This window comes from Anolis carolinensis, chromosome 1 (genome assembly GCF_035594765.1).
Source record: "Anolis carolinensis isolate JA03-04 chromosome 1, rAnoCar3.1.pri, whole genome shotgun sequence".
NCBI classification, from domain to species: Eukaryota; Metazoa; Chordata; class Lepidosauria; order Squamata; family Dactyloidae; genus Anolis; species Anolis carolinensis.
This window is the reverse complement of record NC_085841.1, coordinates 364,260,911-364,273,522: the sequence shown is the minus strand read 5'-3', so window position 1 is coordinate 364,273,522 and position 12,612 is coordinate 364,260,911. Positions and strand designations below refer to the sequence as shown.

Below are 12,612 nucleotides of genomic sequence, written 5' to 3'. Positions count from 1 at the left end.
CTAATACAGAACATATTTATTTATTTTATTTTATTTTATTTATATACTGCTCTTCTCCCCCAGGGTTGCCATCTGCTCGCCCACAGAAAACCATATTTAATAATCTAGAGCTGATGTAGTCTACCCAGTGCAGTTTTCTGAATCAGCACCCCAAATAACCAAACTGAATCTAAAGTTGACCAAAATCTGATTTGTAACCCTTTTGGTACTAATGTTGGAGAGGGGTCCCTGGTCAAAGTGGCCCCCAGTCAAGTGGTGCTGGGTCAAAAGGGATTCAGTTTGGTGATTTGGCATACTAATTCAGAAATCTGCACTGGATAGACCACATCAGCACAAGTTTCTGATACAGAACAGATGCCATCCAGTGGTTGCCATTTCATCGCCCATAGAAAACCATATTTAATAATCTAGAGCTGATGTAGTCTACCCAATGCAATTTTCTGAATCAGCACCCCAAATAACCAAACTGAATCTAAAGTTGACCAAAAACTGATTTGTAACCCTTTTGGTACTAATGTTGGAGAGCAGTCCCTGGTCAAAGTGGTCCCCAGTCTAGTGGTCCTGGGTCAAAAGGGATCCAGTGGTGATCTGGCATGCTGATTCAGAAAACTGCCTTGGATAGACCACATCAGCTCAAGTTTCTGATACAGAACATATGCCATCCAGTGGTTGCCATCTCGTCGCCCATAGAAAACCATATTTAATAATCTAGAGCTGATGTGGTCTACCCAATGCAATTTTCTGAATCAGCACCCCAAATAACCAAACCGAATCTAAAGTTGACCAAAAACTGATTCGTAACCTTTTTGGTACTAATGTACCGAAGACCCAGAAAGCAGCTTCGGCTCAATCATGAGCATTTACCAGCATGTTTATCCCAAGGAAGCCTCCTCTTCCCCTTTTCTTCTCTTTCTTCTCTCCTCCTTCTCTTCTTCTTGTATTGGGTGTGTTTGCTTTGAGAAAGGCTTGGTCGGTTCCGATCAATTATTAATATTTACCGGCATGTTTCTCCCAGGACAGGCAGCTTCCTCTTCTCTCCTGAATGTTCTGTTCTTCACGTTCGGTTCTGACCCATTTTAGACTAAGAATGTCTGGTGTTTTTGGGTATCAATTCCTTTTTAGGTTCTGTTATGATCCATTTTTGGTCCAGTCTTTTCAACCCAGGCTTCTGAGGGCCCTTCCACACATCCCTATATCCCAGGATATCAAAGCAGAAAATCTCACAATATCTGCTTTGAATTGGATTGTGTCCACACTACCATATATTCCAGTTCAATGCAGAAAATGTGAGATTTTATTCAGCTGTGTGGAGAGGCCCTGACAAACCTCTGGCTTCTTCTGCACAGCCATATAATCCAGATTACAGTAGAGTCTCACTTATCCAACATTCACTTATCCAGCATTCTGGATTATCCAACACATTTTTGTAGTCAGTGTTTTCAATACATCGCAATATTTTGGTGCTAAATTCATAAATACAGTAATTACTACATAGCATTACTGCGTATTGAACTACTTTTTCTGTCGAATTTGTTGTATAACATGATGTTTTGGTGCTTAATTTGTAAATTCATAACCTAATTTGATGTTTAATAGACTTTTCCTTGATCCCTCCTTATTATCCAACATATTCGCTTATCCAACGTTCTGCCGGCCCATTTATGTTGGATAAGTGAGACTCTACTGTATTAAAACAAATCATCCACATGATCTGCTTTGAACTGGACTATCTGAGGCCCTGTCCACACAGTTGTATCAAATCCACATTGAACTGGATTATATGGCAGTATGGACTCAGATAATCCAGTTCAAAGCAGACATTGTGGATTATCTGCCTTGATATTCTGTGTTATATAGTTGTGAGGAAGAGCTCTGAGTCCACACTGCCATATAATCCAGTTTAATTTGGATTCTATATGGAGGTGTAGAAGGGATCCCTGGAAGCAGCATCAGTTGGTTGCTGTGAGTTTTCCGGGCTGTCTGACCATGTTCCAGAAGCATTCACTCCTGACGTTTCACCCACATCTATGGCAGGCATCCTCAGAGGTTGTGAGGTCTGTTGGAAAGTAGGGAAGTGGGGTTTATATATCTGTGGAATGATGTCCAGGGTGGGAGATAGAACTCTTGCCTGGAGGCAAGTTTGAATGTTTCAATTGGCCAGCTTGATTTAGCATTGAATAGCCTTGCAGCTTCAAAGCTTGGCTTCTTCCTGCCTGCGGGAATCCTTTGTTGGATGTTAGCTGGCCCTGATTTGTTGTTGAAGGCTTTCATGACCAGAATCACTGGGTTGTTGTCAGTTTTCCAGGCTGTGTGGCTATGTTCCAGAAGCATTCTCTCCTGACGTTTTGCTCATATCTATGGCAGGCATTCTGAGAGGTTGTGACTTATATTGGAAAACTAAGCAAGGGAGGTTAATATATCTGTGGAAGGTCCAGGGTGGGAGAAAGAACTCTTGTCTGTTGGAGATAAGTGTGAATGTTGCAATTAATCACCTTGATTGGCATTTAATGGCTGCTTCCTGCCAGGGGGAATCCTTTGTTGGGAGGTGTTACTTGGTCCTGATTGTTTCCTGTCTGGAATTCCCCTGAGTGTTGTTCTTTATTTACTGTCTTGATTTTTTTAAAAAATACTGGTAGCCAGATTTGGTTTATTTTCATGAATGTTGTAATTAATCACTTTGATTGACATTTAATGGCTGCTTCCTGCCAGAGGGAATCCTTTGTTGGGAGGTGTTACCTGGCCCTGATGGTTTCCTGTCTGGAATTCTCCTGAGTGTTGTTCTTTATTTACTGTCTTGATTGTTAAAAAAATACTGGTAGCCAGATTTGGTTCATTTTCATGGTTTCCTCCTTTCTGTTGAAATTGCCCACATGCTTGTGGATTTCAGTGGCTTCTCTGCGTAATTAGGCAGGCAGGAAGCATCCAGGCTTTGAAGCTGCAAGGCCATTCAATGCTAATCAGGCTGGCCAATGGCAACATTCACACTTGCCTCAAACAGACAAGAGTTTTTTCTTCCTCCCACCCTGGACATCACTCCACTTGCCTAGTTTCCAACAGACTTCACAACCGGGTTGTTGTATGTCTTTCGGGCTGTGTGGCCATGTTCCAGAAGTATTCTCTCCTGACGTTTCGCCCACATCTATGGCAGGCATCCACAGGGGTTGTGAGGTCTGTTGGAAACTAGGCAAATGGGGTTTATATATCTGTTTATATATCCATGCCTCACAACCTCTGAGGATGCCTGCCATAGATGTGGGCGAAACGTCAGGAGAGAATGCTTCTGGAACATGGCCACACAGACCGAAAGACATACAACAACCCTGTGATCCCGGCCATGAAAGCCTTCGACAACACATAGACTTCACAACCTCTGAGGATGCCTGCCATAGATGTGGGTGAAACGTCAGGAGAGAATGCTGCTGGATATATGGCCAGACAGCCCAGGAAAAATCACAGCAAGCCAGTGATTCCGCCCATGACAACACAATAATAATCCTAATGCTAATAAGTTACTCTGAGTCTCTTTTAAGAATCGTCATCACGAAGCAGCAGCTTTGAGTCTCCTTGTGCAGGGTATGAATAAACATCATATCATCAGTAGGAAAGCAGTATTAATTTGGGTGAAGAAAGTGGCCTTTTTTTTCCCATAGCAGCCTTTTTTTGTTCATAGTTTTGTTCCTGATTGCATTGTAAGCCAGGCCTTTTGGGTTGCTGCCTCTTAAAGGGCCGGAACGCAGAGTGAGTGCCGGAGATGCTCTTTGGGAAGGAGAAAAGGGAGAAAAGGGATGGGCATTTGTTAGCAGAAGCAAAGGGAAAAGCCTGGCCACCCCTTCTCTCTGCCATCATCCCCATCATCCTCTTCCCCACCAGCCACTCCCATCATCCTCTGGCTTTCCGATGCCAGACAGACAAGCAGGCGATGGGTGTGGACGGGAGGGCAGACAACAATAGAGCCAAGGCAGAGGCATGCAGCTGCAAGGAGGAAGCAAGGAGCTGGGCCTTATTATTATTATTATTATTATTATTATTATTATTATTATTATTATGTGCCTATTGAGAACTTTCCAAATACGTTCAATGTTGCAAATAAGAAACTGTTAGAAATGGGAGGAATGGAAGAAAGAACTACAGGATCGAGTAAGATAAGGAGAAAATGCACAGCAATAAGAAGTGGCTTGCCCTGTTAAATTTTTACATATCCTTTTTTAAGCTGTCCTTTGGGCAAGAAATCTTCAAGGAGCAGGGCCTTATTATTATCATCATTATTATTATTATTATTATTATTATTATTATTATTATTATTATGTGCATATTTTTTGTATGGAGAACTTTCCAAATACGTTCAATGTTGCAAATAGGTTAAGAAACTGTTAGAAACGGGAGGAATGAAAGAAAGAACTACAGGATCGAGTAAGATAAGGAGAAAATGCACAGCAATAAAAAGTGGCTTGCCCTGTTAAATTTTTACATATCCTTTTTTAAGCTGTCCTTTGGGCAAGAAATCTTCAAGGAGCAGAGCCTTATTATTATTATTATTATTATTATTATTATTATTATTATTATTATGTGCATATTTTTTGTATGGAGAACTTTCCAAACACATTGAATGTTGTAAATAGATTAAGAAACTGTTAGAAATGGGAGGAATGAAAGAAAGAAATATAGGAACGAGTAAGATAAGGAGAAAATGCACAGCAATAAAAAGTGGCTTGCCCTGTTAAATTTTTACATATCCTTTTTTAAGCTGTCCTTTGGGCAAGAAATCTTCAAGGAGCAGGGCCTTATTATTATTATTATTATTATTATTATTATTATTATTATTATTATTATGTGCATATTTTTTGTATGGAGAACTTTCCAAATACGTTCAGTGTTGCAAATAGGTTAAGAAACTGTTAGAAATGGGAGGAATGGAAGAAAGAACTACAGGATCGAGTAAGATAAGGAGAAAATGCACAGCAGTAAAAAGTGGCTTGCCCTGTTAAATGTTTACATATCCTTTTTTAAGCTGTCCTTTGGGCAAGAAATCTTCAAGGAGCAGGGCCTTATTATTATTATTATTATTATTATTATTATATTATTATTATTATTATTATTATTATTATTATTATTATTATTATTATTATTATTATTATTATTATGTGCATATTTTTGTATGGAGAACTTTCCAAATACGTTCAGTGTTGCAAATAGGTTAAGAAACTGTTAGAAATGGGAGGAATGAAAGAAAGAAATATAGGAACGAGTAAGATAAGGAGAAAATGCACAGCAGTAAAAAGTGGCTTGCCCTGTTAAATTTTTACATATCCTTTTTTAAGCTGTCCTTTGGGCAAGAAATCTTCAAGGAGCAGGGCCTTATTATTATTATTATTATTATTATTGACACAACGACGTTGTATGACACAGCAAACAAGATAGATATGCTGGATTTCGTTTCACAAAATCACAAGTCGAACTCTTCCCAAGTGTCTAGGACTGTGTGATGTATTTTCGGATGATGCGTGCAGATCCCAGCAGGGTGGCCTTTTGCAGTTGGCAGATCGTGATTTTGTCAATGTCTATTGTTTCCAAATGCCGGCTGAGATCTTTTGGCACGGCACCCAGTGTGCCCATCACCACCGGGACCACCTGCACTGGTTTCTACCAGAGTCTCTGAAGTTCAGTCTTGAGGTCCTGATAGCTGAGTTATTCCTGTTATTATTATTATTATTATTATTATTATTATTATTATTATTATTTGCTATCTCTATCTATATATAATACTAGATGAGGGTCCTTCCATCATATGGCTCTTCAGTGGGTGCTTATCCTAGAAAGGCAAAGCTGGTGGTTGTTGGTATTATTATTATTATTATTATTATTATTATTATTATTATTATTATTATATTTGTATTTACTACACATTATATAGCAGGGGAGGGTCCTTCCACCATATGGCTCTTGAAGTGGGTGTTTACGTTTTCTCCAACTGTAAAATATGTAATGTCTTTATTATTGGCTTTGATACCTTCTTTAGAAAAGGTGTTGGGAAAATAGCTGGCATAGGAGTGTTGTGTGGTTTCGAGGCTGTATGGCCAATGTATTCTAGCAGCATTTTCTTCTGATGTTTTGCCTGCATCTGTGGCTAATGGCATCTTCAGAAGATCTGATGGTGGTCAATCAAGTGGTTGCTGTGAGTTTTCTGGGCTGTATCCAGCAGCATTCTCTCCTGATGTTTTGCCCACATCTATTGAAGGCATTCTCAGAGGTTGTGAGGTCTGTTGGAAACTAGGCAAGTGGGGTTTATTTACTTGTGGAATAATGTCCAGGGTGGGAGAAAGAACCAATGTTTGTTAACCCAATGTGAAGGGTGCAAATAGGAAGCCTGATTTGCAAGTGTTTGAGTGGGATTTCTCCATTAGCATGTGAGTAACCATGAGCAGAGCACAGTCAATTAGTGAAGGTATCTTCATAAAGGTAGCCTGGCCTCTGTTGCCTGGAGGCATCCTTTATTTGAGAGGCGTTAACTGGCATGTGGTTGTTTGCTGTCTGGAGTTCCCCTGTTTCTGAGTGGTGTTTTGATTCTGGTAATTTTTTAATACTGGTAACTGGATTTTGTTCATTTTCCTGATTTCCTCCTTTCTGTTGAAATTGTCCACATGCATCTTGTGGATTTCGGTGGCTTCTCTGTGTCATCTGACATGATGGTTGACAGAGTAGTCCAGCATTTCTGTATTCTCGGATAATATTCTGTGTCCAAGTGGGTTCATCAAGTGCTCTGCTATGGCTGATTTCTCTGGTTGGATTAGTCTGCAATGTATTTCATGTTCTTTGATTCGTATTTAGGCAATGCTGCTGCATTTGGTGGTCCCTATGTAGATTTCTTGTCCACAGCTCCATGGTATACGACAGACTCCTCCAGAGGTGAGAGGATCCCTCTTGTCCCTTGTTGAACGTAGCATTCGTTGGATTTTCTTGGTGGGTCTGTAGATAGTTTGTAGGGTGTGTTTCTTCATCAGCTTCCCTATGTGATCAGTCGTTCCCTTGACATGTGGTAAGAACACTTTTCTTCTAGGTGGATTTTTGTAGCTTGTTCTTGGTCTTGCAGCTCTTCTGATGTCTATCATAGAATACGTCATCATTTGTGATCCCTCGTACCTGAGTATGATTGCCTTCCAAGTGTAGGGTCTTGGTGGTGGGTCCATAGGTGGCTGAAGAGACCTATTCTTTTTTTTTTTAAACAATTTTTATTGGTGTTTTTAACATACAATATAGTAAGATCCAAGTGTCAGATTAAAGAAAATAGTGATGACATGGGGGAATAGGAGTTTGGAGAAGTGACAAAGTAATGACAAGATAGAGACAAAGTATACCCAGAAAAAAAAAAGAAAAAAAAAGAATAAAATATAACAACAACAACCCGATCCCCACCCCCACAAAAAATAAAATTTGACTTCCATCTTTACACAGTATCTTATCCAATATGTAATCTTGAGCTGTATTTGGTTTTTCCCAACCAATTCTATCTAGTGTCTCTGAAGTAAAAAAACCATGTTTATTTACATATTACAATGTTTCATCTGTCTTGTCTCCTGTGGCATATCAAATAATTATATTATATTTTTCTTCCTTCAAGTAGGTTTTGACCAATTCCCAATTCGTCTGTTTCATCGGTCTGCCACTAGCATTTTGTAGCCAAAAGGTTAATATATCCATATTCATAATCTCCCAAATTTTGCTTATCCAGCCTCTTATCTCAGGGATTTCTTTATCTTTCCAACATTTGGCTAGATTCATTCTAGCTGCAGTTATTAGGTAATTAAATAAAACTTCCTTATTTCTATCTTTATCTATATCTAACATTCCCAGGAGGAAGTATTTTGGAAGAGACCTATTCTTGATCTGTATGTTCTTCCATAGTGAGAACATCGGTTTCCAGATGGAAGGTGGTCCTGGTCCTGGTTGGTTTGACGCATCTTCCTCTTGACACGTTTCTCTCTTTCGCCCTCCATTCGTGTCTCTTTGAATTCCACAGCACTGCTGGTCATAGCTGACCTCCAGTTGGAGCACTCAAGGGCCAAGGCTTCCCAGTTCTCGGTGTCTATGCCACAGTTTTTAAGGTTAACTTTAAGCCCATCTTTAGATCTCTTTTCCTGTCCACCAACATCCCTTTTACCGTTCTTGAGTTGGGAGTAGAGTAGCTGCTCTGGGAGACGATGATCTTTGGGCATTTGGACAACTTGGCCAGTCCAGAGGAGTTGATGGCGTAGGAGCATCGCTTCAATGCTGGTGGTCATTGCTCCTTCCAGAACACTGACATTTGTCTGGCTGTCTTCCCAAGAGATTTGCAGGATTTTTTGGAGGCAACGCTAATGGAATCACTCCAGGAGTTGAGTGTGATGTCTGTAAACCATCCACGTTTAGCAGGTATAGAATGGTTGGGAGGACAATGGCTTTATAAATGAGCATCTTAGTCTCCCTACAGATGTCACACTCCTCAAACACTCTCTGCTTCATTCTGAAAAATGCTGCACTTGCAGAGCTCAGGCGGTGTTGTATTTCAGTGTCAATGTTGACTGTTGTGGAGAGGTGGCTGCCAAGGGAACGGAAATGGTCAACATTTCCTAATGTTACACCATTAAGCTGTATTCCTGGCCCGTAGAGCCCAGTTGAGGTGGTTCAGTTCTCCTTGGAGGAGGTGGGCTTCGTAGATCCTCTTTGCACGGTCTGCCAGGGCTTTGATGGTGCTTCTTTTCTGACCTTGGTGGTGGTTAGAGTTATTATGTAGGTATCTATTAGTGTGTGTAGGTTTTCTGTAAACTGTGTGGCCCAATTGTTGATTTGAGGATGACTAGGACATCTAGAAATTGTAGTTTTTTTTGGTTTTCTTTTTTCCATAGTAAATAGCTAGCATACTTTTAAAAGAAAAGCTATAGTATTATAAATACTGTGTATACTCAGTGGTGACACGCGTGTCATAGGTTGGCCATCACTGCCTTAAGCACATACAAAACATTGAGCTTAAAATAATTAGAATTAAAATTAATACATAAATTGCCTTCAGTATTAAAATCACACCATCCAAAAATCATAGTCTAAGGCCGTTCCGTCATCATTACACATATTCCATATTCCACTCTCACGATTCCATAGCATTAAGCCAATTATAGTGCATTAAATTTACAGGAGATGTTGCAGTGTATGAGAGGCTTTTACGGACCGAGAGCCACAGGCAGATAGGCCGTTTCTTTCCTAGACAAGCCGGCATTAAGCTTGGAGTCCCAAAGTCTGGCATTGTGTTTGTGTTTAATGCATCCAACCATTCCCTTATTGCACGTGGCTGCACTTATTTGACCCTAGCCTAACATCCATATCGGGTTCGCAATTATATAAGTGGAGTGCCATAAGTGCAACTTGTTGCTCATTCTTGCAAGTGGGCCAGGCTCCAACAGAAAGTGAACGCAAGCCAGTATTAAGGTTGTCTTGGCAGAAAATCATGTCTATTTACAAGAATTGGGATAAGCGAGCGGTGGTTTTTAGGGTTTCCTTTGCCAGGGAGCCTTTTCAGAATCAATTGTGGGTTGCTGAATTGATTGCAGAGGTGTAGCAAAGGTGTGTGTGTGAGAGACAAAGAGTTTTATCAAGGAAGCAAGTGCTATTTTGGCTTTTACAGCTAAGCACCTTGGTTATCGGGACTAAAATGTGGTGTAGATCCATAGTGCATCCACACTGTAGAATGAATGCGGTTTAACACCAGTTTAACTGACATGGCTCAAAGGTATGGATTCCTGGGAGTGAACTCTTGGGTAGAGAAAGCTCACAATCTTGTAAAACTGCAACTTCCGTAGCCTTGAGCCATGGCAATTAAAGTAATGCTAAACTGCATTCATTCTATGGCAGCCATGTGCCCATTGATGCATAACAAAAATACATGCGCTCGCAATGTGCAGGGCTAGCTTGCCCTTGCAGTTGCTGGTGGATGATGCCCTAAACCAGTGTCTGCCATGCCAGTGGGATGATGAATCCATCCCAGGTTTTGGCTCACTTAAAAAGAGTTCTCCCAGGTCTATTCAGGAAGAGGTTCAGCACCTTGGAGAGCTCCACAAAGGCTTCTTGTGGCTTGTTCACTTGATCAAAATGGAAGACTCAATTTACAAACACTGCGATGATTTTGATACTAGTGTTGTTAGGACTGCTGCCTTCCCCTCATACACATGTCAGCTTTGTGACATCACAGAGGGCCACTTCACCCAGCAACAGCCAAATACAGTGACATCACAGAGGGCCACTTCACCCAGCCAATCTAGTGGCATCACAGAGGGCTATTTCACCTAGTAACAGCAATCCAGTGATTCACAGAGGGCTGCTTCACCTAGCAACAGCCAATTCAGTGACATTACAGAAGGCCACTTCACCTAGCAACAGGAACCTTGGTGACATCACAGAGGGACACTTCACCTAGCCAACAGCCAATGCAGTGACATCTTAGAGGGACACTTCATCTGGCCTACAGCCAATCCAGCAACATCACAGAAGGCCACTTCACCTAGCAACAGCCAATCCAGTGGCATCACAAGTCACTTCATCTAGCAACAGAAATCCAGTGACTCACAGAGGGACACTTCACCCAGCAACAGCCAATCCAGTGACATCACAGAGGGCCACTTCACCCAGCAACAGCCAATCCAGTGACATCACAGAGGGCCACTTCACCCAGCAACAGCCAACCCAGTGGCATCACAGAAGATCACTTCATCTGGCCAACAGCCAATCCAGCAACATCGCAGAGGGCCACTTCACCTAGCAACAGCCAACCCAGTGGCATCACATAGGGCCACTTTACCCGGCCAATCCAGTAGCATCACAGAGGGCTATTTCATCTAGTAACAGCAATCCAGTGACATCACAGAGGGACACTTCACCTAGCCAACAGCCAATCCGGTGACATCACAGAGGACCACTTCACCTAGCAGCAGTTTTAGTGGCATACATACAGGCATGCATTCCTTGATATGTATGCATGTGTGTATGTACACACACACACACACACAAGAGAATGGCTGTTAGGAATTGTGGGAGTTGAAGTCCAAAACACCTGGAGGGCCCAAATTTGCTCTGTGTCTGTGAATTAAACAATGAATTACCACATGGGCTGCATCTACACTGCAGACTTAATGCAGTTTGACACCAGCTTAAGCTTAATGGCATGACCAGGTTAATAATATGGAAGCATAGAATCCTAGCATTGGAATAATAGAATTCTAGCATATTAACTGTGAATTTTTTTGCATGCTGCTTGTATATAATTCTATTTTAATGTTTGCATTTTTTAAAATGCTTTGAATAGTATATTAATGCTTTTATGCCAAGCCTCTTTGAGTCCCATTTGGGGAGCTAAAGCAGGATATAATAATAATAATAATAATAATAATAATAATAATAATAATAATAATAATGGGTCCCAAAGGCCATCTAGTCCAACCCCCCTTCTACCATAAAGGGAGACACAATCCAAGCTCTCCTAACAGATGTCCTTCCAGCCTGGGTCGAAAACAGGCAGTTTCCTAATTTCAGTTTGGAGCAATAGAAAACAAACCGGCTCCACCTTCAATATGACCTCCTTTCAAAAGTTAAAACATAATAATAATAATAATAATAATAATAATAATAATAATAATAATGGGTCCCAAAGGCCATCTAGTCCAACCCCCCTTCTACCATAAAGGGAGACGCAATCCAAGCTCTCCTAACAGATGTCCTTCCAGCCTGGGTCAAAAACAGGCAGCATATTCCATGACTGAAATATTCTTGATATTTAATATGAAGTCTCTTTGCTTGGTATTTGAACCTTTTGCTAATCTCAGTCGGTAGCAATAGAAAACAAACCGGCTCCTCCTTCAATAGGACCTCCTTTCAAATGTTAAAACATAATAATAATAATAATAATAATAATAATAATAATAATAATAATAATAATAATAATAGGTGCTGTGCCAAAAGATCTCAGCCGGCATTTGGAAACGATAGACATTGGCAAAATCACAATCTGCCAACTGCAAAAGGCCACCCTCCTGGGATCTGCACGCATCATCCAAAAATACATCACACAGTCCTAGACACTTGGGAAGTGTTTGACTTGTGATTTTGTGATATGAAATCCAGCATGTCTATCTTGTTTGCTGTGTCATAATAATAATAATAATAATAATAATAATAATAATAATAATAATAATAATAATAATATAAACAGTATTAAAAAAATTCCAAGTTGGGCTGGAGAATTAGCATTGGAAGTGAGCACAAGGGCCATCCAGTCAAACTCTCAACCTGCACAGAAATTGTAATATAATTATTAGTAGACACTTGAGTTTGGTTCTAGGATATCATAGTCAAACAGTGTCCCTAATATAAAAAGGCAACATCAAGATTTGACTTTTGGGATTTTCACCAACTATTTTCAAGCCGTGGATGGTTGAATCCGTGGATACGGAGGGCCAACTGTGCAGCCGTACTAAGATATCGGCAAGTCTAGGCGAGACTGCAAATAGAATTTGTTCCGTTTTGGATTTTTTTCCCCTTGGATGTGCTAGATTTTGTGTCCTTTCCTTTCTAAGGCAAATGAGAATCAGCTGT

The 12,612-nt window shown here is 40.6% G+C and overlaps 1 protein-coding gene across 1 annotated transcript in view; it reads left to right on the top strand.

Moving 5' to 3' along the window:
• The window catches only part of atl1 (atlastin GTPase 1), a 61,539-nt gene that overhangs the window by 7,932 nt on the left and 40,995 nt on the right, over window positions 1-12,612 (top strand). The window lies entirely within an intron of this gene.